This window comes from Rhagoletis zephyria, unplaced genomic scaffold, assembly GCF_001687245.7.
Source record: "Rhagoletis zephyria isolate East Lansing unplaced genomic scaffold, Rhagoletis_zephyria_1.1 Rzeph_scaffold_00371, whole genome shotgun sequence".
NCBI classification, from domain to species: domain Eukaryota; kingdom Metazoa; phylum Arthropoda; class Insecta; order Diptera; family Tephritidae; genus Rhagoletis; species Rhagoletis zephyria.
In genome coordinates, this window is record NW_016157455.1 from 40,763 (window position 1) to 66,988 (window position 26,226).

A 26,226-nucleotide genomic window follows, 5' to 3' on the forward strand; every position below is an offset into this window, starting at 1 on the left:
TTGGAAAATATTTAAGTTCTCATCTTCGAAACCTTGGAGAACAAATTGAGAACTAACCTTTTCCAGCTGAATGTTAAGGCCGTAAGGCTAAATGTCTAGTTATGCGATTAATCAGAACTTTATCCGAAGTTGATGCGATGTCCGATTACCGCTCCTTTGTCAATTAGGCTCTGATTAAGTTTACTGGAAAAGGACCTTCCGATTAGCTGCTAAAAAATGTTGTATTCTTGTACTTTTTTCGCCCGACTGAGAGAGTGGTTTAAGAATTATATACAAAACTCCAACCACCGGTTAAGCGTTAAGTTAATCAGGCATTTAGCAAACAGCCGCAAGTTGAGACGCAACATTGGAGACTAAAAACATTGCACCTTAATTCTCAACTTAACCTCAAGTTATTCATAATCCTGTTATGTTTGTTGGGTAACTAAAAAAATTTCGATCATATACAGATTAATACTACGCATGTAGTTATAGTACATACATACATTCATATACTATTGGGGTATTCACATTCACAGTGCAGTATGGGTAATTTGACCCATTTAATTATAACCAAATTAAATGATTAAAAAACACGATTTTTTTTTATTGATTGGCATGATTTCACATTTTTACAAAAAAAAAATCTTTACCCTTGAAGACCGATCGCTTTTTAGTTTTTCTAGACTTCAGCAGGGATTGAAGGCTCGTGCTAAACTATGTATCACTTACTTTTTTCTTTGTTTTCTATATTTTTGTTAAATTCTTAGATAATGGTTAACTTAAAAACGGTTGTTCGAAAATAACTAAAAGCAGAACTCAAAATCTATTCCATTATTTCATTCACAGACAACGACTTTGACCGCTTGCTAAGCAGTTGGCGTTCGATTTTTTTTTTTTACAAAAACAAAAGATGCCGATATTTGGTTTGAAGTTTTCTTTATGAAAGTTCATTTTTGTTAGTAGGAAAAAGGACTTTTGCCAAAAAAAAACACTGATCAAGTTACTCATAGCAGAATGTCGTAGGTGTCGTATTGTTGTATGTTGTAAAATTTAAACGGCTAAAAGTATACTTAGGGGCTCGTAATGTTTCACACTGTAAAATAGTTTTTAGCAAAAAAAAAAAACACTTAAAAAAAAAATATATATATATATTTCATGATCCAATGATCGGATCTAAACCGATGGGACCACCTCTGAGACACTACCTTGCCGATGCAAGAATTATTAAAATCGGTTGGCGTGGTCCAAAGTTATGCGGTAACATACATTAAAAAAAAATTAAAAAAAAAAATATTCCCGACAAACTGATAACCTCCTCCTTTTTTGGAAGTCGGTTAAAAATAATTTTTTGAAGTTTTAAAGTTTATGACATACAGCAATACGACACTTACGACATCGTTGTGAATACCCCAATATACATAAATATCTACTGATCTATTGACGGTTACAGGCTAGCGCAATTAACTTGACGTCATTAGCTTAAAATAAAAAATACACGTTTATGTACTTGGCAATAATTATAACTATAAACAAATATGGGAAAAATCGATATTGGCAGACAAGCGAACGCCAACTTTGTGATTCATAAGCAAATTAGTGTAAGTTGTTATGAAGAACAAGGATAAACTGAATGAAGTTATTATTATATATAATTATTTTTTGTACATGTTGTGGGATGTGAAATATTTAGGAAATTAAGAGTTATCAAACTAATAACATAGCACTAGTTTTTTTCTGTTTTTTTTTTTGTTTCGTAAACTTTTAAAACCACACTCATTTGAGAGAGCAAATCTTCTACTATAACAGTGGCATTTTTATTAATTTTACATAACCTTCTGTTACAAAATATAAGAATTCATATGGAAGGACCTGGAGAAAATTTCGCAAATTCAAATATCTCTTACAAATAAATCTATGTATATACATTTATAGCAAATTTTTTAATAACAATCTATACTTAGATCATGATAATCTTTGAGGTACCTATATACAAAATTTAAACACATCGTTCATATTTGGGCGATGTATAGCTCAAAAGCCGTAAAAGTTGATAAGTCAGTGTATTTCCAAACCCTTTGCCGAATTCTCAAACGCACCTGATTTTAGTGTTAATTCTGAAAACATATTAAAGCCAGGGGTTTTAAAATCGGAGCAAAATAAGAAATCTCCATACAAAAAAAAAATGTCCGACTCCTAAAAATGGTTTTATTTTTTTTAATCGTTTGTATATGTACATATCTAATTAGACTTTTTCCAATAAGAAATTTTGGAAAAAAAAACAATTTTTCGTCTCTTACATACCCGCGGCATTCCTTTGCAAACATGCCAAAAAAAACACTATCAAATGCATTGCGTTCATCATTCATAGAACTTAATTATGTATACATGCATATGTACTAAAAGACCCCACAAAATTGCATAACGAAATCAAGAAAATAAATTTTAAATAATTTTAATTCATTTTCATGCAACGCTACTCTACATACTGACACACATACAAATGTCCCAATTTCTAGGCTAGCCGAGGTTGTTAGCCAACACAATTTATGCGCATTGAATAACATACATACGTAACAAACAAATTAACTATGCGAAAAAATTCTAGTATACATTTAACATATATACATATATGTACATATATATGATTTCAGTTGAAAATTAAACATTTTATGTAGGCTAAATTGAAACGGTCATGAATGGCACTCGAAATTCTCGTAAACAAACAAGCAAACAAATAGAAACAGAAGTACATACATACAGAGTAAAACAAAGGCAAGTCATTGTACTTCGCTCGTTTGCGGCTAGAATTCAATTAAAAAAAAAAATTAAATAATGTATTAAACAGGCTAACAGGTTGTAATTAAATTCACCGACATGAGCAGTAAAAAGTGCATTTTGTGAAAACTTACAAACGATTAATCATTAGCGTCTAACTATTTTACGTACATACATATATGTATGTATGTATAATAAGGGCACAACTAGACGTGTGCTTCTAAAAATACATATATGTATACGCATACACTTGTATTTAACTAACCAATGCACAGTTATGTCAGTACATGTCAGTTAGTTGCCTTTTGCTCGCTCGTGTAGAATTATCAATAAAATTAAATTAGTGTAACTCAAGTGTGCACATAACGCTTGATTAAGCAATTGCAGTAAACCGAGATGCGAGCTTTAAATGGGGGAATGGGAGCATAGTAGAGTCGACTGCACAAATAAAGGCATATTAATGCACACGCGCTGTATATTTTAAGGTAAAAATATATTTTAGTCAAGTACAGCTTGCGTAGAAGAAATAGAAGCTTTGAAATGTTTACATATGTACATACATATATACATATGTATATGCAATTGCCCTAAGAAAAATATATATATATATTTATCATCAGTCAGCTGATCAAGTCACATAGAGGCGGGGCGCATTGACTTTTAATAAGAATTTAATTTACATATCTAAATTAGTACACAAAAACGGCAAACGGCATTTGATAAGAATAAAAACAAAAATTTCGTATACACTTTTTGCGTGCATATAAATTTACTTTCTTTTATTTTGTTGATTTCACTGCAGCACCAATAATAACATTTCGACGCTTTGTTCAGTGCAAAATTTTTTGTTTTGAAATTATTTTTGTTTACTGTCCTAAGTCGCCAAATTTAGATAAAGTCTAAGCAAGAAGGCAACAAACTTTGCTGCACCCAACAGTCCCTCCTATTCCAGCAATCACCCAAAAATGCAAAGTTTCAAGGTTAATTTCATAAAGAGTTTGCAATAAATTTGCAAATAGGAGCAAGCAAATAATAACAAAGTACACACGAACATACAATACATATGCATGTAGTATAAATAAAAATGAATTTACATATACACAGGCAATGTACATAGTACGTATATAGAAATAAGAGTGAAAAAGTGGTCTGCTAGTCATAACAAAATAATCAAATAATGCAACCCTGCACTTGATAAACAGCTAGGTCGCCCCACAGACTTGTCATCGTTATCCATTAAGCAATAAAGAAAGGTGTGTACGTTGGCAACTTCTCATTCTAAATTTGCAATCTTGAATGCCCTTCACAAGACAACTTTTTTTAATTTTACAGCGAGTTTAAATTAAAAAAAAAAAAAGTACAACTTCCTAAAAATACGCTTTTTTTGATAGTCTTATTGGACAATTTTCCATATTTATTTCAAGAGATGGCCTCGTTTATACGCATATATCCAATACAAAGCCCGTATGCAGTTCTGAAGAAAAATCTAAAGAAATATTTTTCATTATTTTTTTTTTTTTTTTTGCTAGGAAAGTACTTTGCGATAGATTGTTGATAGTAGAAAGTGGCTTTCCCATTTCTTGTGCGTCATTCTATATGAATTTTTAGTTATTCTTAAGATATGCAGACCTGCCTTGAAGTAATAAAAATTATTAAAATAAATTTTGTTGATGCGTTATTGTGCCTTATGGTTTGCCAGCAATTTAGAAATGTAAAAAACCTAACACTTAATGCCAAAACCGTTTCGCTTAATAAATTAAAATAAAAAACCCAAAAGCGCAAAAGAATATATTATTCAATATGTTGCATAAAAACCCCTTAATTTTCCGTTGTAGTGGACATTCTATAAGGTAACGGAAATGTAGTAAATCTACTACCATTACCTAAAGCGGGCTTTCTTTTTTCCGCCGATTCTTGCGTACTTCAAAATACAACATTGAGCTAAGGGCGCATTTAGTACCCAATGGCGCTGTCACAACGTACCACACCTTTAGTTATTGCATGATGATCACAACGACCATTAAGCGAACTGTTTATCTATGTACTTAGCACTTGCTGATAAAACGAATTTTGAGTTATTTACATACATTTTTTATCTAGCCATGGAATTGATTGTTTAACATGATGACTAGGGCATATATTTTATTAATTGATAGTATTTTTTTTTTTTGCGTAAATGCAGCACACATTTGATAAAATAAAATGCAATTAGTGTGTGGCATATGCAATGACTTGACAGTCCAATAAAGCCAATGAAAGGTGGTAGAGACAGATCTTATGAAATCAAAAGAGGTGTTCGTACTTGGAACATTCGTGAAAAATGTTATAGCTGAACAAGCAAAAATTCTGTTGTACTTCACCTGTGACGCATGCATGTGTTTTTTTTTTTAATTTAGCTACTTGTTTTTTATTTTTGTTTTTCCATAAGCTACAAAACAATTTACTGTGAAGAAGCTAAACAGAAAGTGACGCAAAATTCTACGTAAGGTTCTTTTGTATTTATGTACCTACATACATATGTATGTGTGTAATAAATTCATGTATACAGTGACTCAAACAAGTGTTCACATTTTTTTTTTTTAATGTTCACAATGTTTTCATGTTAAAATTCTTTTATTTTTGGTAAAAATATTGTTCGTGCTTTAAATAAAACCATATAACTCAATGTTTCCAGCTTTATTCAAAGAAAAAAAGTTTAACAAGTTTTAATCAAAATTTATAACCTTTTAATCCGAAGGCCGCTTCTAATGAAAAAATTTTGTGGAAAAGCAATTATAATTTACACTGAATTTTTGGTTACGCAATAAAATTTAGTAAAATATAGTGGAAGTTTCATGTAGCTAAAAGCCGCGTTGATTTTTAATATTTTTTTTTTTTTTTTATAAATTTTTCCATATAAACATGAATTTCTTATTGAATAAAATGCGCAAGACCGTTCGCAAACAAACTAAAAAATTATTAGCTCCACTTTTTATAATTTGCACTGGTTATAAAAAACGGAAAGCAGTCAACACGATTTTATGTGCAAAAAGGACCAAATTTTTTTGAAGTTTTCTAAATTTGATTACATGGATTTTTTTTAAATAAAAACAAAACAAAAAATAAGGTGAAAAACATTGTGTAGTTAAAAAAAGTTAACCTCGAACACTTTTTTGAATCACTGTATATTAGCTTATATTTTCATTTATTTTTAATATTTATTTCTGTCTAAAACTGCAGCATGCAAATATTTTTAACTCGTTTGCTTATTTTCCATAATTTCTATTTAATATTACCATTTTATATTTAGAATACTTAGCAAGCAATGATGATTTTTCGAATTTCAAAAATCCACCAACGCGTACAAGATATCAGAATATGTGTATTACTTCCTTTGCTATGTTTGATTTCTACCTCTAATGTAATTTTAGACCTTATATCGCACAGCTGACAAAAATCGTTAGCGGTGACTGGTGTGACAGGAAGTTCAGTCTACGACTAATTAAAAACGGGACAAAAGCACAAAACATAAGCTTTGCTGTTAACCACCACAGCTGGTGTCCAAAACGGTGAAGAGTTGGAACGAATGAAAAGAGCAGACTAAAAAAGCAAAAACAAAATGCTTTCGATAACAGCTGATCGAAAGCAAGAAGAAATGCTTGCTGCAAAACAGAAAATTTGCCGAATCCTGAAAATATTCAACTTGCAACCAGCTGGTGGTAGCAGAGGCAGAGATGCCAAGACCAGCTGGAGAAAGACTTCGCTTGAATAGACATTTCCAAATGTCTCATTTAACTGCTGTCTACACTCTCCAAATTACATAAATGAGCGCCACAAAAGAAAGCATCATTAATTAAGTAGTGCCTTGTAACGCTACACTTGTTCGTGAATACCCCCTACCTTTACTCCACACAAAGGATTACAAATTCCAAATCTAGCCAAACTAAATAAAATCTGCTACGAGTCAATGGTTTATAATTTAAAAAATTGCCAACAACAGCTGTAGTCAGCAATGAAAGCAGCAAGCTGAAAAGCGAGGGGGTGCTATGGGCAGGTAAGCCGCGCGCCTATGGAACGGAGGGTTGATGTTGCTGCACGAGCCATTTGCACACGACCACCACAGTCAAAAGGGGCCGGGGTGGTCTTCTGGCCTTTCAGGGCTTCAATTGTTTCAATTTGCAAAGCGGAAAGGTGCATAGTATACAGGCTATAGAATAGAACTGCACTGCTTTAATTAAGGGTTGAAAGCATACGCCATGCTTGGTGCTCACAAAGGAATTGGCTTGGTTGTAATACAATAATGTAGAAAATTGAATAACGGTATGACGACGGCTGAGGTTTACAATTTCATCGGTAAGCCTTAGAAAGATTTTATTTTTAGAATGCTGTCAACACATTTTGTCAATACGTGCCTAAAACATTATATGGTCAGTGAATATATGCGAAGCGCAAGCAAAAATAAATAGATTTTTTTTTTTTTAATTACGAGGGTCGCTAAACAAGTTTTTGAAATCCGCAACGGCTACAACGGTAAATGGCCTTTCAACAAGCTAATACCAGCTTTCACACATTTAAACAAACAAATTATTTTTTAAGCACTGAAAACATCGAATTAATGGGTCTCTCGCCGTAGTCCATATTTGGCACTTAAGGTGTTTTTTTTTTGTTTCCATAAGAAGCTGGTAACCTGTTCACTGTGGGAAAAGTGGTTCACCAATAAGCTTGAGCGTAGCAAAAGAATATCTTGAAAACCAAGAAAACCATTTTTAAGAACAAAAAAAATGTTTTTCTGTGGTATTCTAAGAAATGTTTAGTTACCCTCGTACCTTGAAGAAAAAAGTGTAGAAAATGTTTCAGTATGGCAGCATACAAATTTACGTGTGCAGCATAGCGAATTTATGAAAATGTAAGCGAGGGCAGAGTTTATGCGGTGCTTATTGCTAAGAGCGGCTCCACACCAGACACTTGACAACAACGGGCGTTGGAGCTATACAATTATTTCCAGTTGAATGACAACGGAACGGCAATGGCGGGTGGTGTTTGTTGGTGGTGTCACATGTGTGTGCACATCAAAATATTAAGTAAAAATAGATAAATAAAAAAAAGGGTAAAAAATCACAACAATAAGCAACTTGCGCAAATGCGCTTTCGAGTGGCTTATGCAAAGAGACGGCTGTAAAATGAAATGTGAATTATATTTTAATAAACGTGACAAAGCCGCTGGGCCAAGCAAGCTTGTAAGTGTAGATACATAGCTGCAGGCTAGATGAAGCTAAGTGCATTTAAGCTCAAGACTCAAAAGCAGTAGAAAAATACGTCGGTAATGAAGCAAACAATTTGTAGATTTTTCTTTCTCAACAGACAAATTACACATTAAAACAGAGAAAAACAATGACCACACAGAGACGACGACCAAATGGCTGATGAAATACATAGCTTGCAGACGGAGACAAATTTTTGATTGTACAAACATTACAAAGTAATTGAACGCTTATTGTTGCTGGCGGATAAATCGAAAGATTTCACTTTAACGGACAAAGACCTGATGAAAAAAGAAGATACAAACAATTAAAAAAAAAAAAGTGCAGCATCTACCTGTGCAATGATTAGTCACTAAATCTCAAAGACAATGACAACGCATTGGGTCAACTCATAGATACTTTTATAGTTTGTGACGTACCGCAATATAATCCTCCAAAATTTTGTGTGAAAATTAGGCAGACGAAAATTTCATTTGCGAGCAGCTAACAATTTGCAATGCCTTCGCCATAGGCAGCAGACGAGCAACTTAGCGACGCTTGTCATTAATATTTATGACCTGCGAAATGGGGAAAATGTTTAATTACCGCCCCCCGAATAATGGCGACACAAGGCATGAATATGTGTACCCATGCATGTAATTGAGAACGCCGCCAAAGTAATTTCGTGATTATTACTAACGTTCGCTGCTATCGCCAGACAAGCACTGCAGTTTATTTGTTTACGGCTGAGCAAAAAGAAAAATATTTACATGCATATAAAATTGCTGCAAAGGATCAGCACTGCAGGCATACATATAAGCAGAGTTGCATTTTACACTAGTCAAAGCTATTTCTTTAGTTGCTGCGTGAAGAACATTTGTTTTGACTACGGAGCGTTTTATGTTTATGTATGTAGCATGTGCACATCGTGTTTGTAAACAATAAACAAATTTTATTTATAGTGCAATCGAAAAGGCTCCGCATAGCCAGCCATCGACTCTCGACGTGAAATGAGTTAAATGTAAACAAAAGCGACGGAAAAGGCTATTTGGTGCAGAGAAAGTTATTGCATGCATTCGAGTGCTGAAAGAGGAAAATTAGGAGGCTAAATTTTAAACACTTTTTATGTAAAACTATACGAAAATGGTCAATGCTTTCACTTTTAGCTAACCGAAACTAATATTTGTGTATTTCGATCTCATAAACTCCACATAGTTCTCCTATAAAAAGACTTTGTTTACAAAAAAAATCTATCATCTTTTTTCTATGGACATGATGAAGCATCAGCAACAAACTTCAGCCCTTCGCTGCGCAATGCAATTCAACCCCAATCTCAATCAACTATGCACCTTTTTGATGTTCTTTCTGCTTTTGAATTGCGTCAAAATAACCAGTTTCCTTTCGTTTGGAAATGACTTCGCTTACCTGCGATCGATTCTTCAAGTAAGAAAGGATCTGCTCTTCTATGACAATTACCTCTTCTTTTCTGTTAAAAGAATACTCAATGCAATTGTAAAGTATGATTCAACATTTTGGAAATCTTTTGAGCCCAAACAAAAAAAAAACCAATCGCCTCACACATTTAGCTAGCAGGTAGATATAAAATTAAAGAATCAAACGCAATGCGATAACATTAAATCGCGCTGGAAGCGTCTAGACTCTAGACAACAAAAATAACAAGTTGAGAAACAAGCGAATCGTACGAGAATACAAAAATAAAACCATATTAAAAACATACAGTGACGAACAAAGGAATTGCCACTGAAATTTTGGCAATGTATGCAAAGTTTTTTATTCTAATTTCTTTTCGCAAATTTTTTATAAAAAATATACAGTATTGGACATATCTATAGCACCCCCCTTTCAAAGCGATATTGTTTGCCGCTTATGTTTATTTATTTGTTTTTAAGAATTTTCAATTAAAATACAGTTCATTCTCTAACAAAACCCATGTTTTAAACTTTTTAAAAGACCGCAAAAAAGCGCAACAAACTTTCCCTTAAATTTCAAACTTTTTTCTCAGAAGCAAGTGCAAGTTTCAAGTCGCTAAATATTACCGTTGATTTTTTAGAATTGTTTTTGTCTCATTTGCTTCCATATAACGACTAAACACAATTTATTTTTATATGGCAGAAACCCGCAACATCCTCGGCGAAAAAAATTCTAAAAAATCAACGGTAATTTTTAGCCACTTAAAACTTGCACATTATTAGACTAAAATTGAATGGGCTATAAAACCGTGTATTCAAAAAGATTTATCGCAACTGCATTTTACTATAATTGAACTGTTTTTTTTTTTTCTAAAAAAATATGATTACGAAGTTGCAAATTTATTAAATTTTCCTCAGTTTTGCACAAAGTTTAGAGATTTTATTTTTATATTTTTTGTTGTAAATAGTATGAACTATGTTTTAATAAAAAATTTGCGGAAAGAATTTAAATAAAAAACTTTGCATACGTTTCGAAAAATTCTGTGTGCCAATACTTTTGTGCCGCAGTGCATGCACATATTTATATAAAAGAAATGGTAACATAATCACAAAAACAGCTAGCCCGAGTGAAATAATAAAATAGAAGAAATTTATGAAAAAATCATTTTGACATTTTCGAAGTTCAATATATTTTTTCTTTTTTTTCCCCGCTGTGACACACCTGCTTTTGTGGCGACATTTAACCTTGACGATTTCGATTAGATGAAGAAGCAAGCAATGCAAAGTTGCAGGTAATAAATATAAAATGGCATTATTAATGGCTGTCTTGTCAGACTCTATATTTCGTATAAACAAACAAATTTTAAAAATAATATATTGAAACGAAAATGCAGCACAAAATAGCAGAAAAACCGAAACGAAGTACATATGACAACTACTACCTATACAAAACAGCTGATATGCGAACGCGAGATAAAGAATTAATTGCAAAGTTTTAAGAAAACAAATACAATTTGTAAAGAATAGAGAGACAAAGAAATTGGCAAAAACTGAGAAATAATAATAATAATAATAGGAATTCAGCTATAAAAGAGTAAAATATCTACATACATATGTATGTATGCATATTAGGGTCATCACCCTCAATAAAATTTTTTTCTATCGGTAGACATTATAAAACTTATTATATTTTAAGAATTACGCCAAAAATATTTCGGAAAAATATCAAGATTTACGTGAGGCGGACCGATTTAAAAATAGCATAAAAATGCTCATAATTTTGACTGCGTTGATAAAATTTTTAAATAATATAATTAAATAAATTTTTTTAAGCTTAAACCCTTTTATTTATTATCTGATGTGATTTTTTGGAAAAAAAAAATATTTTTCAAATTGAATCTTATTTAGATACATATGAAAAAATAAATTTTTGGAGTTATTTCCAAATCGCTACAGCTGACGTAAACCTCAATATTTTTCTGAAATATTTTGGCAGAAATCTTAGAACATAAAAAAAATTATAATTTTGGTACCGCAACTTTCTTTGGCGAAGCACACTAATGTACCTACATTCCTACATATGTATCAACATATATGAAATAAAATATTGCATGGCTAAAATCAAGCAGTAAATGACGAAATTTGGTTAAACAAATGACCTAGAAAAAGTACGTACGTAAAAACTTGGGTGAAGTTTATTTCGATGGCTGTGGTGAAGATCGACCTACATATCCCCCCTCCCTATCTCAGAAAATTTTTCAACAAGGCTTATCTCAGAAGACTTTTCAAGAACGCCCTATCTCAGAATTTGGCTGAAGAACGCCCTATCTCAGAATTTGGCTGAAGAACGCCCTATCTCAGCTGCCGACTCAAAAATGCCCTATCTCAGTTTATTTTCAATGTAGTTTCGTTGTAGATAGGGCAATTTTGCACTGAATTCTGAGATAGGGCGTTATTCAACCAAATTCTGAGATAGGATGTTTTTCAACAAAACTCTGAAGTAGGGCGTTCTTGAAAAGTTTTCGGAGATAGGGCATTTACGAACTGGCTGCCGGGATAGGTCGATCTTCAGCTCAGCCAACGATTTGCTATGAATATTTAATTAAATTTTTTTTAGCAGAAAGTATAGCTAAGCAAAGGCAGACAACATTTTGAACTTTTTATGGCAATACGACTTAGAAAAACTGCGCTAATCGTGAGGAAAAAATGTCTGAGAGTAAAATTTGAAATACAAACACTTCAGGAGATAGACAAAAACCTAACAAGGTGCCCACGGGCAAACTCGTGACCAAATTCGTTAACAGATTGGGACATTGATAAAGGCGTTCTACTGTTTACTTACTTCAAAGGCTTATCTATTTACTTGGTAAGTGTATGTAATGTGGGTCAAACAATATTACAGGCATTTCAGCAAAGTGTGAGTATTTACAATTACAACAACAAAAATACCTTAAAGCTTCGAAAGATTGCAAAAATGACTTATCAGCAACTACCCTACAAACCCTAACCACACTTTTTTCGAATAAAAAAAAATTTAAAGAGCTTAAAGCTAAAACGGTGTTCACAAGAGGCGGTTTTCCAGGCAATTTCAGAGGCGATTCGTTGAATCCAAAATTGGCTGCGCCCCAACTGCATTGGAAGCCATTAGTGGAAAGGCCGTTCACACCAGGCGATTGTTGCCTCATGTAAACACCGTATAAAAGCAATAGACATTCAAATGCCCAAGTTCTATGTGCGTGCACATCAAAGGGTATATGTATGTACATATGTATGTAGATGAGTAGGTATATAAAAAGAAAAAAGAAAAACAATTTTATATGTAGGTACAACTGAGAGAGATCGGCTGACGCAATGCTTAAACAAAACCTGAATAAATTTTTTTCTTCTTTTTTGTGGTTCTGTATGTTTCTGTGTATTTTGAACTCAAATTAGTGTGTGTTGCGCGCGAATATACTAAAACAAAATAAAAATAAACAAAGCCTATGAAAAAATTAATCTTCAATAGAAGCATACATACAACAACCAAGATTTTATAGATGACTAAAAAAAAATTATAGAATTTTTACATTTAAATGTATTTAACGACGCTGAAGATACGAGTATGTAGCTGCTGAAACAGCTGGCAAGGAACGAAACGAAAATTAAATCAAACAAAGAAATTTGGTGTGTGTGAAAACAAAATGGAAATGATCTGGTCTGGACCAGTGCACGGACTTCGAAAAAATAAAATTAATGTTGGTAGATTTTAAGTATGTATATACAAAAAATGGTAGAAGTTGGTAGATTTTTTAAAAGCAGCAATATCAGATAGTTTTTACTCAAATACGATAAAACATGGCGAATTCATAAAAGGTGGTGTTACCTGTTCCTGTACCGGGATGTTCGCCTCCGTGGTTCTTAATGTCAAAATGATGTATTTGCTGTAATTATTACTCGCATTGTGCGTAAAATTTAACACCAAAAATCTATTTCACATGGAAAATATATTCAACAAAAAACCTAAACTGGGCCCGCATCACGGCATCCGTTATCGAATGAAAGTCGATAAAATGATAGCTGTTGAAATTGAATTGAAAAATCCAACTAACTACCGAATGCTCAAAAAGAAATTTCGTACAAAATTTGGTTCGATCACGGATGCCCTAATTCGGGCCCTGTATTCATTTCATAGGAATAATTATTCTCCGACAAAGTTAACTTTTCCGTTTTTATTTAAGGTGTGTGCTCGATGACAAAATATGTATGTTCATTTAAATCCTCTTGCTTTCCATCGGCAAAATATTGGTAGATTTTTTGCCTTTGTTGGTAAAAATGTTGGAAAATATAATACAGCTAAAAAGTTGGTAAATCTAACAATAAAGTGGCGAAGTCCGAGCACTGCGGCCTGACCAATTTAGTGGAACGCTAATGCAAAGCGTAGTGAGAAACTTAATGGAATCGATGGCAGCTGTTATTTGCATTGGTAGTTGTGAGTTTGCAAGAAACGAGTGGGAGCGGAATCAGGGTAGTGCGAGATAGATTTTTAAGTATTGGTCGATTTGTTGTTTGTATGGAAAGTTGCAATTTTTTTTTTTTGATACATGTACATATGTAAAACAGAAAATAAAATCAATCGAATGAAATGTTCTAAAAACGGAGTATCTACTTAGATACATACCTAAAATAATTAGCTACTTATACAAGTACATTGAATTTAGGCATTTTTACAATGGCCTCAAATAACTGCAATAAAGTATAACTAAATGAATTGTGGACACATACAATATGTATCTACGAAAGCTTGCTGAAAACCCCGACAAAGAAGAAATTCTAGCCTCTTAAGCTTTAGTTTTTTTTTTCAAGTAAATTTACTGCAATAAATTTAACAAAAAATCATTTACATTTGAACTCAGCTGTGCGTGAACGCGTTGGTAATTGAAACAAATGCAATACAGGCAAGTGTCAAAAGTACCAACACAGCCCCACATTCATCCAATGCAATACACCACCACTACACTAACCCACGCACAAATACCAGCAGCAATCAACAACAAAGCTCTATAGTGTAGAAACTTTTTCGCTATAGACTTCAATTTTTTTCACAGCTTTTTCGTTGGACCTAGGGAGTTAGCGATTCGCTACTCCATTGTGCCAATAGAGAAGAGTTAAATTATGCTGTACTCCAACTGGATATAAAAAACTAACGTCGTATTTGTGCAGAAAATACATACAAAAACAAATATGTATTCCGTTAATAAAGCAACATAGAAATTTTTTATGCTAATCTTTTTCAAATGTACAGAAGTTTCCTGAAAGACTATTCAACCCATGGATATGGAGAAAACTACAAATTGAGGCTACAGTTTCTACAAAAGTTGCACAGCTCTTGTGAGCCAGCAGAATTGTGGAATAAAAAAAAAAAACAAAAAAAAATCACATTTTTGAGCTTTGCAATTTTAACAATATTTGTATGTACATACATAAATATAAGTTTAAGTTATTCAATTATCTAAGTGTGTATGCTTACATTTCGACAGCCATTTTGTTTGTTTATGTTGCGCAGGAATGTTGTGTCAGTTAGTTAAGTTTTATTATTATATATTATTTTTTTTTTGTTTATTATGAATTGTGTAGAAAAAATTTTGCTATTGCACTAAAAAATTGTTGTTGGTACTTATTGTAACGTTGTTGTGTGTTACTTAACATTTAATTTACGTTTGACATTTAGTCTAAGAGCTCTCTTCTTTTCTACCACTAATTTGTACTTTTACAAAGTTATCACAAAAAATTTCAACTTTCGCAAAAAATACGAGTGACGAAATGCAATTGTTTTTTTGTTTATTTTTACTGGTGTTTTCTTTTCAATATGGAAATAATTTTCGCTACACCACTCAGTTCTTCAATATGTGGTTGGTGAAACAAAGAATTTTTATTTTCTTGCTTCACGTAAACATTTTGCTTGCGTTTTTTGTGTCGCCCTTACAAACAGTTTATTTTCTTGCAAACGCAATAAAGTCTTTCTGGAGCTATCGATTTTTCATGACGATTGGTTCATCTTGCAAGCGAGTATTCGCAATTACGAATCTACAAAGTGTTTTTCATTTTGCTTTTGTGAAGCGTTTAAAACATTTTTAAAGCTTAAAAATCTGTAGTTGAATTATAAAACCGAATATTAACGCGCCATTAAAACATTTATTTAGTTATTTTATTTTGTTAAATGCTTAGACACTTTTTGTGTGTGTGTGTGTGTGTGTTTTCCTTAGATTGATCTCACGCTTAACATATACACAGACTACACGAAGACAAGAGTAGAAAAACGGCTGGAACTTTATTCAATTGTTGCCAAACATAAACTAAATCAGCTTGAGTCAGAGCCTTCATTTGGACGCAAATGTAGCTGCAGCCAGTCACGAATTTCTTTCGCATCGAACGAACTGAAAACGAAATCTTCTGGCCATGGACTATACACAAGCAAAGGCCAGTCGAGTGCGCTGCAGCCAGTGTTCGTTTTTGTGTTGCCGTTTTGTTAAAAAAAAAAAAACAAGAGAAAAAGTGGTTGATTTTCCTTATCGAATCTGGGCTCGAATCGTAACATACGTTATCGTATTACTCGTCACGTAAAAATACATTTTTCGCATTATGACATACGTGAACGTACTCTTTGTCCCATTCAGATTATACTGCCTGACGTATCACGGAATTTTCTTTCGTATGGTTTTCGATCCGTGAACTGATGTTACGATTCGAGCCCTGAACTTAGTACTCGGAGATCTTTAATCACGAAGTGGTAGCCTCAAAATTAAAATGACCCCATTTCTTCAGGAAATGGTTGCTATAGGAAGAGTTAAATAAAATTTTGAAATAAGCATGGACATGTGTCACATCCCATGACACGCCCGGTGATTTACGTCATCGGAACGGTTTAGATTTCTGGCCAAGACAGCATTCTCTAAAACTTCTCGCCTAAAGTGCTTTGATACCCCAATAGGAACATTAAGATAAATAGCCCAAGCAACTAATCGCGGAAGACCCTTTGGTCATTTGTGACAGCTGGGAAGGAAGAGTACCTTGCGCAACCTTTCGATTATAAAGAGAGTTGCAGCAGTAATTAAAATAACGACTATTTTAGTACGTAGAATGGTGATTTACATATTGGTGTTTTGTGTTCGCTATCTAAACCAGATTAGTATGGGACCGCCTCTGAGACACTACCTATTCCTACGCGGTCCAAAGTTATGCATACGTAAAAAATAAATATTCCGACGAACTGATAACCCCCTCCTTTTTTGGAAGTCGGTTAATAATATTAAGTGATTGCTTAAAGATAGAGCTTAAGAATCAAAAATTCCGGATAAAATTTGTGAATAAATTGGTCAATTTTTCTATTTGCCTGTGGCAACGCTGCCTCGGCTATCTGGGTCTTTGTGTACTACTGCCGAGGTTGCCCGATGCAAAGTGAAAATCTGTATACAAGTAAGTATTTGGATAGACAGTGTCGGGGTGTCTCGTATGTGTACAGTACGAAAGCGTATACAAAGTTACAAAAACAACTGTACATCGAAATTGTAGGTACAAATGTACATATGTAGGCAGAATTGATTGGTGGTGGTGGACGGACAACACATACAATAATGTCAACAACTGCAGTTACAGNTGTAGGTACAAATGTATGTAGGCAGAATTGATTGGTGGTGGACGGACAACACATACAATAATGTCAACAACTGCAGTTACAGACACAACACAAATTTAATCGGTGTGTGTATATTCCGATACTATGTTTGTAGTTGTTTGCTGTACTCATCTGTACTGGTATTTGTCAAGGTGGAATGATTGTGTAATGAAACAAATATGGCTGCCCTATTCTCGTTGCTTGTTTATTATTTCAGTTATCACAATGTTTTACAAACAACGGAACGCAATGGCAACGGAACCAACTAACTAAACTAAATTCGCACTAATTTTGTTATTATCTTGTGGTTAGCTAATCCGTGCTTCTTATCTACATATCTCTCAATTTTTATTTTATTTTATGTTTTATCTTATGCTAACTGCTTGTATTTGTAACTGCATTTTTTAATTTTTCACTCCTTCTAATTTTGTATCTGTGGTTTTTGTTATATTGTCATATTCTTTTTTATTCCTAGCCTATTTTCACTTCGCCTTAAACGTATTTTTGTGCTGCTTGTTACCAATATTGTAATATTACATTCATTTTATCATTTTTATTATATACAATTTTTCAAACAGTTGGCAACCCTCCTCAAAAATATTTTCGACAGTAAACTTTCCTAAACCTTTTCACTTTGATACCCATATTGCAAAATTCAAATTTATCTTATCTATTAAAGTAAATTAAAAATTTCAAACAGGTGGCAACCTTCAACCAAAATATTTTCGATTGTAAGCCTTCTTAGATCTCTTTCTTTTGACAGCCATATTGCAGCATTTACTTTATCTTATCAATTTACTAAGTCTGCAATTTTCAAACAGCTGGCAACTCTCTAATTTTTTTCTTTCTAAATTTTAAGTTAAACCTCTAGCAATACATCGGTGAAAACTGCATTCAATTCCATGTATTAGTTTTGGAGTAACATACAGACAGATGGACAGACAGATGACAAAAATTCTAAAAAATGTTTTATACAAATTTTTATTTAAAATCTATAATTGTAGACATCGACCAGTTACAATTTTATTATATGTATGGATGTATAGATATTTTTATTCCGATTCATTCTCAAGCGATTTCAATTTTTTTAGAATGATTAGAAACCAAAAAAAAATATCGTAATAAAGAAAAGTTTAAACAAATCACGAGACTTAGTTGAATGGGTCCATGGGGACAAAACGAAAGAAGTGTGTCAAGTACATGCCAGTTTTGCTTCAATTTCCTATTTAAATAAAAAAAACAGACATTCATAGTGATAAGAGCGCAAGTAAATATGTGAAATTATTACTTTTCAGCAGCGCGTATGCACACCAAACTCGAAAGTAATTCGAAAAATTTTAATTGGACTTGATTTTCTTCATTGAAAGGGCACGTAAAATGTACTTCAAACTGTCTGTGACCTTTCCACAAAGTCAAATTCAGTTCGACACCGAACAGGGACCCTGTTATATCTACAAAAAAAAAAAAAAGCAAAAAATTACACAATGAGAAAATTTATTGCCACAAGTAACAACAGTATGACGAAATTCTGTTTGATGGTGTTGTATTGAAGCCTCAAATAACTTGAAACACGATAAATTTATGGCGAAATTATCAAAACCACATAGCCTTGAAATGCATGAAAGAAATCCGAATGCTGTAAACATTCTACATAATTGTATAAATATGTAGTACATATTCAAGTAAAAGATGGGCGACAAATTCAAAATAATGTTTAAATCTGTACGAGGAACTATGACCTTGAAACTACTGCCGGCGGCCGGTTTTATAATTAAGTGGCCACTGTGCGTTCGAAAGTAATTAAGATGCAAAAAAAAAAAGAAAAGAAAAGAAAAAAATACCCACACATGAGCATAAACACTTAAATAATTATTTACATCATAAATAAGTAACATAATCCCCTGCATAAAAAACTAAAAAGGAATGATGTGCATATAAATTTTTTTTGTCGTGCAAAGTTCGCCTGCCGAATACTTAGTTAATTTCACAAATGCTTCCTTCCTCAACCTGCAATCATTAAGCATTACACTCCGAGTACCTGCAATAAAAACGAGCGTGCAAACCGTGAAGGGAAAAGGTACAAAAAGAAAACAAGCAAAGCACAAAATTAAAAGGGTAGCAATGACCTGATCTTAGAGCATCACAGCATCGCCTTTCGAATTCTTTTGCCAGGCAACAGCAAGAAGGGTAAGCAATACAAGAAGATGCTAAATCGCGACTACTCCATGCACGCATGTAAAGTGTACTCCCTAAGGCTCACTATTGGACCACTATTGTAAACCACGCCTGAGTACGGCGAACTTTTTTTTTTTTTTTTGCCTTGTAAGGTTGTACGGTCTAATGTACAAATATACATTCATATGTCACTTTATATACAAATACACCTGCGTTCAACTAATTAGAAACGAGATTCAAAATGATATTGTTTGCAAATTATGTTTATTTTCTATTTTTAATAATTTTCATTTAAAATATAATTCAATCTGTAACAGAGGAATACAAGTTTCAAAGCTTGCAAAAATTGCAAAAAAAAAAATTGATCAAACCTCAAAAAATCGTCATCAAAATTTCTAAATTTAATAGGTATTTAGAAAATTTTCGGGTATGCAGTTATGTAGCCCTTTCAATTGTGGTCTAAGCAAGTGCAAGTCTAAGTCGTTAGAAATTACTTTTGATTTTTTTTTTAATTTTTTTGTGCGTATGCTAATTTTCCCGCTTATGCTATTTACCAGTTGCCCAATCTTTTGAGCGTATAATTTATTAGTGTAATTTTTTACACATACCGCACGGCCGCCACCACCTTCTACTAATTCGCCTTGTTGAAATTTGTTGATTATATTTGAATTATTTCTAGGTTGCTTATAAGGCTTTTAGCAGTACTTGTTGAAGGCCCATCAATTTGCTTGATATACTGCTTAACCGTTTAAACCGTTTAACCGCCTGAAGCTAAAAGCCGGTTATTGTCCGCACCCTGGTTAGGGCCAAATTCACAGTGCGTAGTTAACTTAGAATCGGCAGTAAACTACAGATTTTTGTACTGACACTTTATACGCACTGTGAATTTGGCCCTTAGAGCCATTTCAACAATTTTAGAGTGGACTGTCTGCCCATCATTCGTATCATTTGATGCGAATGCGAATGTCGAATGCGAATGCGAATGTGTAAAATGATGCAAAAGGAAATGACCAGGGTTGTTGCGAATATTCGCATTCGCAATCGCAACCGCGGAGCTTCCGCATTAATTTTAACATTCGCATTCGCAAAAAGCAATGCGGACCTTTGCGAATGCGAATATTGAAGGGACCGAAAATTACAGTTAATTTGTTTACGAGTTAAACTTGGCCAAATATTTTTTGATCCGAAATAAACGTCCTATCCGGATAATAAACAAACCGCTTATCTAAATTAAACAAGTTTGGTATCCAATGCAAGAGGACTGAAATAGCTTTAAAACTGAAATGTCGAAACGAGGAAAGCAACACATTGAAAAATATTTCAATAAAAAATGTTAATTAATTACCATAGAACAAACATTGGGTCAGGTATGTATTTACATGAATTTCTTTAGTATTAAGTTATAAAAAAAATTTGAATAGAGGTGGTAACCTTCATTCGTTATCTCTGTTTAAAAGCTATTTCAGTCCTCTTTCATATGATACCAAATTTGTTTAATTTGGATATTTGCTTATTTTTGGTTCCTGGAATATTGTGCAAATGCACAGACGTATATCGAGCCAGTCTCAGAAGAAAGCATTAAAAATGAGTTACAAAAACTAAAATCGAAAAACGCTGATGACGTGACAGTTTCTCCAAATTCCGAAACAACCAAAAGAATGAGAATAAAGAATTCTTTGGAAAAAAACGGCGTCTAAACAACGATTGTACCATGATGCTAGATTGTGAAGATGAAAGTCAGGAGGATACATCCGACATTTGCAGCCCCGATGAAATTCTCAAAAAGTAACTATTGCACCGCAATAAAAATAAATAAATATAACTGAAAGTCCTCTCAACTGGTGCAGTGCCAGTCGAGAAGAGTTTACAATTTTGCCAATTTTCAAGTTTTTCAAGTTTGTCGCCTCGAGCGAGTAGTTATATAGAGGCGCATGTTTGATTTACGACCCTTCGAAAAGTTTTTATTAAGTACAATGGTCCAATTTTTTAGTACTAAAAAAACATTCAGTCTTATCATGAGTGTAATTTTCCCCGAACCGGTTCACTTTTCACTTTTGGTTTTCATGTACATATTCTGCCTTATCATGAGTTTTATTTTCCTCGAACCGGTTCACTTTTCACTTTTGGTTTCCATGTATTTACTATGGGCGGAATAAAAATTTTCGAGTGATTTTTTTTCGGGCAAAACTCAGGATAAGGCAGATTATTAAAAATTATTAACCCTTTCTTTTTTTATTTACCTAAATCACCTAATTTACCCANGGCCTTATCATGAGTGTAATTTTCCGCGAACCGGTTCACTTTTCACTTTTGATTTCCATGTATTTACTATGGGCGGAATAAAAATTTTCGATAGATTTTTTTTCGGGCGAAACTCAGGATAAGGCAGATTTACTATGGGCGGAATACAAATTTTCGGCAGAATTTTTTTTTCGGGCAAACCTCAGGATAAGGAGATTATTAAAAATTATTAACCCTTCCTTTTTTTATTTACCTAAATCACCTAATTTACCCATCCAAATTATTTCTTAAAAATACATGACATCCGCATTCGCATTCGCATCCGCGGATGTTAGCTTTTAAACATCCGCATCCGCATTGTTGTTGTTGTTGTTGTTGTAGCAGCATACAAATTCCCCAAAGACTTTTTGGGGAGTGTTGCTGGAGTGACAGTCCTTGGCCAGATATAAATCTGGGTCGTTCCGGTTACGTAGGCCCGACTGTCGTGGGAACGCCGCATCCGCATTCGCATCCGCGGATGTCTAAAATTCCACATTCGCAACATCCCTGAAAATGACCTCACAAAAAATATTTCAAACGGTAAAATTCATTCATACACTAATCCTCAGGAAAGTCTAAGCAAACATTTTGTTTTTGTTCTTTGATGAGATAATAGATTGACTAGTATAGACCTTTTTTGTGCTTGTACATCATACATATGTATGTAAATAGTTTTTTCGGCAGCCAGCGATAATTACTAATCTTAGTAGCAGCGTCGACAACTAATCTTAGTTTTGACTTAAAGCAAATGGTAGCTTATGTCATCTCTTGTTTATAGATTATTATCCGTATTACCCCTCCGTACATTTTTTTTATTTGTATATATCGGAAAAGCTGTAATTAGTACTCAATAACAGATTTGCAAACAATTTATATGTAGTGACTGCCGAGATCCTCTAAAGTTTTTGGAAGTTAAGAGAAAAAATTTCGCTGTTGTAGCAATGTCAATATTGCTGCGACAAAAAGAAATACATACATACATACTTATAGTTATTTAGTGAAAGAACAAAGGCCAGTCGATCGTAATGTTATTTCAGTGATGCGATTTTTTTTTTCTTTTTTTTTAACAATACCAGTTAGCAGTTTTGAGTGAGATTTCTGAATTTTATGGGGAAATGCAAACATTTTTTTTAACTACTTTGACATGAGATAAAAGAAACGAGAAAAAGTTTTCCAAAACACAAATAGGCACTTGCAATTAATTTTTTATTTAAAGTCGTTTTAACGATATTTGTTATTTTTTCGGCAAATAATAATTATTCCGCTTTGTTTAAAAAATAGTACCAAAAACGTAAATTAAAACCATTTTAATATATTCTTATTTTATGAACTTCAGATGAGTTAAACATCAAGTGCGAGTTAATCCGGATCAACGCTGCCGTCTGTTTAAGCTTTAAGACTGCTTTAACACAGTTCAAGTATTAAATTCAATTCTGCTCGCATGTGGAAGAGAGGAGGTGAGAAGAAAAGGGACGAGTACACATGCGTCTGTACCGTCAAGTCGTTTCAATTTTCTTGCTTTGCTTTTGGTATTTTCGTTGCTTCGCATTTAAAGAACCAAAAACTTGAATTCAACAGAATTGAAACGTGTAAAAGCAAATAGAAAACACAAAAGAGAATGAGCGAGAATTGCTTTCAAGTTCTTGACTCATGTAAATCGGGTTTAAGAAAAAATTCTCGCTCAAATAGAGAACTTGCAAATTTCAGCGCGATCGCGAATTTGCAGGATTTTGAAGGTTTCACCGCGGCGGTTGCATTTCAAATATACTTATTTTTTAATTTTTTATTCTTTCTGGTGGACAAAAAAAAGAGGACCGTGCATGTACATACATATATGTATGTATGTATATTTCTCTTTATCCTGACTTTCTTCAACGTACTTTTCACTTTCTTTGTGGTAGTAACTATCCGATTTTCTATATCGACTATGGTTGCAACTGCACTACGATAACGAATACAGCCCGTTTAGCCGGGTACCTTTCAAATCATTGCAATTTAATAAGTTAATTAGGTAAACAAATATTTACATACTTGCATTTGCAGGAATTTGCAACTTTCCCTTCCACTTTACGCTCTTAATTTCCCCTTGCTGGCAAATTCGTTTGTCCGCATGAACACAACTCGACAAAAGTCATGATAATTCATATAAATTCGTACAAATATTGATAGCCCAACATTATGGCTGATGTTAAAAAAATATTTAATAATAAATAATAAGTCCTGAAGCAGAAGCTTTGAAAATATATTAAACGAAACGAACATTATTGACACAAACCATCAAGCTTGGTACTGAAACTAACATTTTCGGCTACTAAGAGCTTATATAAGCTACAATTTTTAACCCTGATATAAAACACTAACAACCCAGCTGCTCCGAAGCATATCTTCCATGACCGTTTCTACAAAAAAAAAAAAAAAAAAAAACAATATTAGTTTGGAGTTTGAGTTCACTTTCGGACATTCGAGTGTTAGCAGCTAAATAGAAAACCAGAAACGAACTTATTAAAAACTAAAGAAGCGTTTTATTGTTAAAACTTGCGTAAAAATAAAATATCTCTGATTAAATTAAAGATTTCGAATTACAATTAATCGGCTGACCTCTTCTGGCTTCATATACATACATATGTACATGCATACATACATGTATATAACACTGTATGTACATATATGTTGCATGTTTATTGCGTGAACTGCAGTTAATTTGATTAATTTAATCGTTCAATCGATAGGCGCATGTCTCGGCGACAAGTGACAGAAATATTTTACATATTCAATACCAACTATGAAAAAAAAGGAAAATATATCTACACCAAAAAATTTAACTCAAAGAGGAGGTTTAATTTATGAACGAAAGAAAAACAATCAAATTAAGTAGAAAATCAATTTAAGCACGGCGCAGAGGGAAAATAATTTCTGTAGTGCAAAATTGAATAATTATTCACGCAAGTGAGGTTTAGATAGATACATATGAACATATGCACTTAATACCGTTACTCAAAAGGGAATCGATTTTGAGAATTACCAACAAGTCAACAGATTTCTGCAAATTTTCATATAGGAAGAACACAATCTAAAGGAAGTGAAATTACGAGTTATAAAAGCAAACAAAAGTTTGCATTAACCTTAAAGTAATTGTATATCGTTACCTTAATATAGAAAGGTCCTATCTCACATCGTCGCTGTAATACAAAAGGACCTAACAAACTAAAATTTTGTATTGCATAAAATAATACTGGGACTTGATAATTCGATGAAATGCATCATAGTCAATCAAAAAGTTGATTTTGGATTTTTAGTTAGTTGCGGCTTTATGTAGTTCATCGACGATGTGAGATAAGGGGCCGTATGCATAAAAACTAAGCAATTACTTTTTCTCAGATTTTAATACCTTTCACTTAAATTTATTTGAAAAAATTTAGTGAAAGGTCTGAAATTTTAAGAAAAAGCATTTGCTTAAGTTTTATGCATACGGCCCAAGGTCTTTCTATATTAAGCTAACGATACGTATGTATGTACATATGTATTTGGACTTACGTTGCAGCCGTTACGTCTTTTGTTGCTCAGAAAATTAATTTTTTAAAGCAGTATTGTAGTATTTTATTAAAAGAGATGGTGTTTAAAACTAAGGAGATGTCTTAAATAAATGCAAAAAAAGATTTGAAATTAATATATATTGTGCAATAACATTTTCGAAACCAAAATACGAGGATTTGAGTGAAATTCCTGAATTATAATCGCGATAAACCAAAATCCGTTACATTATGGATATGTTCAGTTTTCTAATTTGCAAACATCTTTTTTATTATTAAAAATATATAGCGCCCGATAGAGTAAGAGATACCCAGCAAACACAGTGTCTAACATTAGAGAAATTTGGATTTCTACATTAGATAACTAGGATAATTCTCTAATCGTTCTCGAGTCGATGACGAAGTTAGAGAACTACATTAGAATTCGATTCGAGAATGATTAGAGAAACAACGGAAATTCAAATAAATGTAAATAAGCAATATTCAAAATGAATAATTAATCATAAATTGTTTTTAAGTTCAAAAATGTATTATTATTTTATTTGCAAATACATTTCATAAAAATTTTACAAACAAAACGTTTTATTTAATAAAGCAAAATAGCAGTTTAAAATTCACATTCGAATCCCATTAGAGATCAATATTAGAATTCGATTAGAGAATTAATATTTTCTCGAGTCGAGAACTATGTCCCATTTTTGTTGAGATCGCTACGAGTTTCGATAGTTTTTCCCCCCGAGTCCTCTAACGTTTGAGATTGGAGAATGTGGCTAGTTCTCCAATCATTCTCTAACCGATAACTAACCTCAACCTGCTGGGTAAGTAATAAAATTGAGGCTTCCGAAAATAATTTAACTACATACATACAATATAGGAAAATATGGTCCTACATAGCACATACATACATAGGTACCTTCATTTATTTGTGCAATATTGCGAAATTCACGATTTGGGCAGCGAGAAATTATTTAAAATGAGAACATTGAGCTACCGCATAGAACGGAAGCTAGAAACATCATCAACTGGAAGAACTATTCGAATTTACTAAATTTACATCGAGAATACATCAACGACAAAATAGCTCCTGTTGCTATGTGCTCCATTCATGCTGCTTCGTTTTCGCACACATTCGCCACACGCTCTCGCGATCAACCACTGCCTTTACCTCGCCCACCGTTACAATA

At 33.1% G+C, this 26,226-nt stretch overlaps 1 protein-coding gene across 3 annotated transcripts in view; it reads right to left on the reverse strand.

The window, feature by feature from the left end:
• CycG (cyclin G) overlaps nt 1-26,226 on the reverse strand; it is a 50,452-nt gene that overhangs the window by 23,764 nt on the left and 462 nt on the right. Inside the window, exon 2 of one of the 3 annotated variants that reach the window (XM_017611113.1) lies at nt 26,181-26,183. The exons of 1 other annotated variant lie outside the window; for it this stretch is intronic. The gene's annotated coding sequence lies outside the window, so the exon portion shown is untranslated. Of the gene's footprint in view, nt 1-14,912; nt 15,789-26,180; nt 26,184-26,226 lie in introns of those variants that run through there. One more of the 3 variants, XM_017611112.1, reaches the window with a different exon arrangement.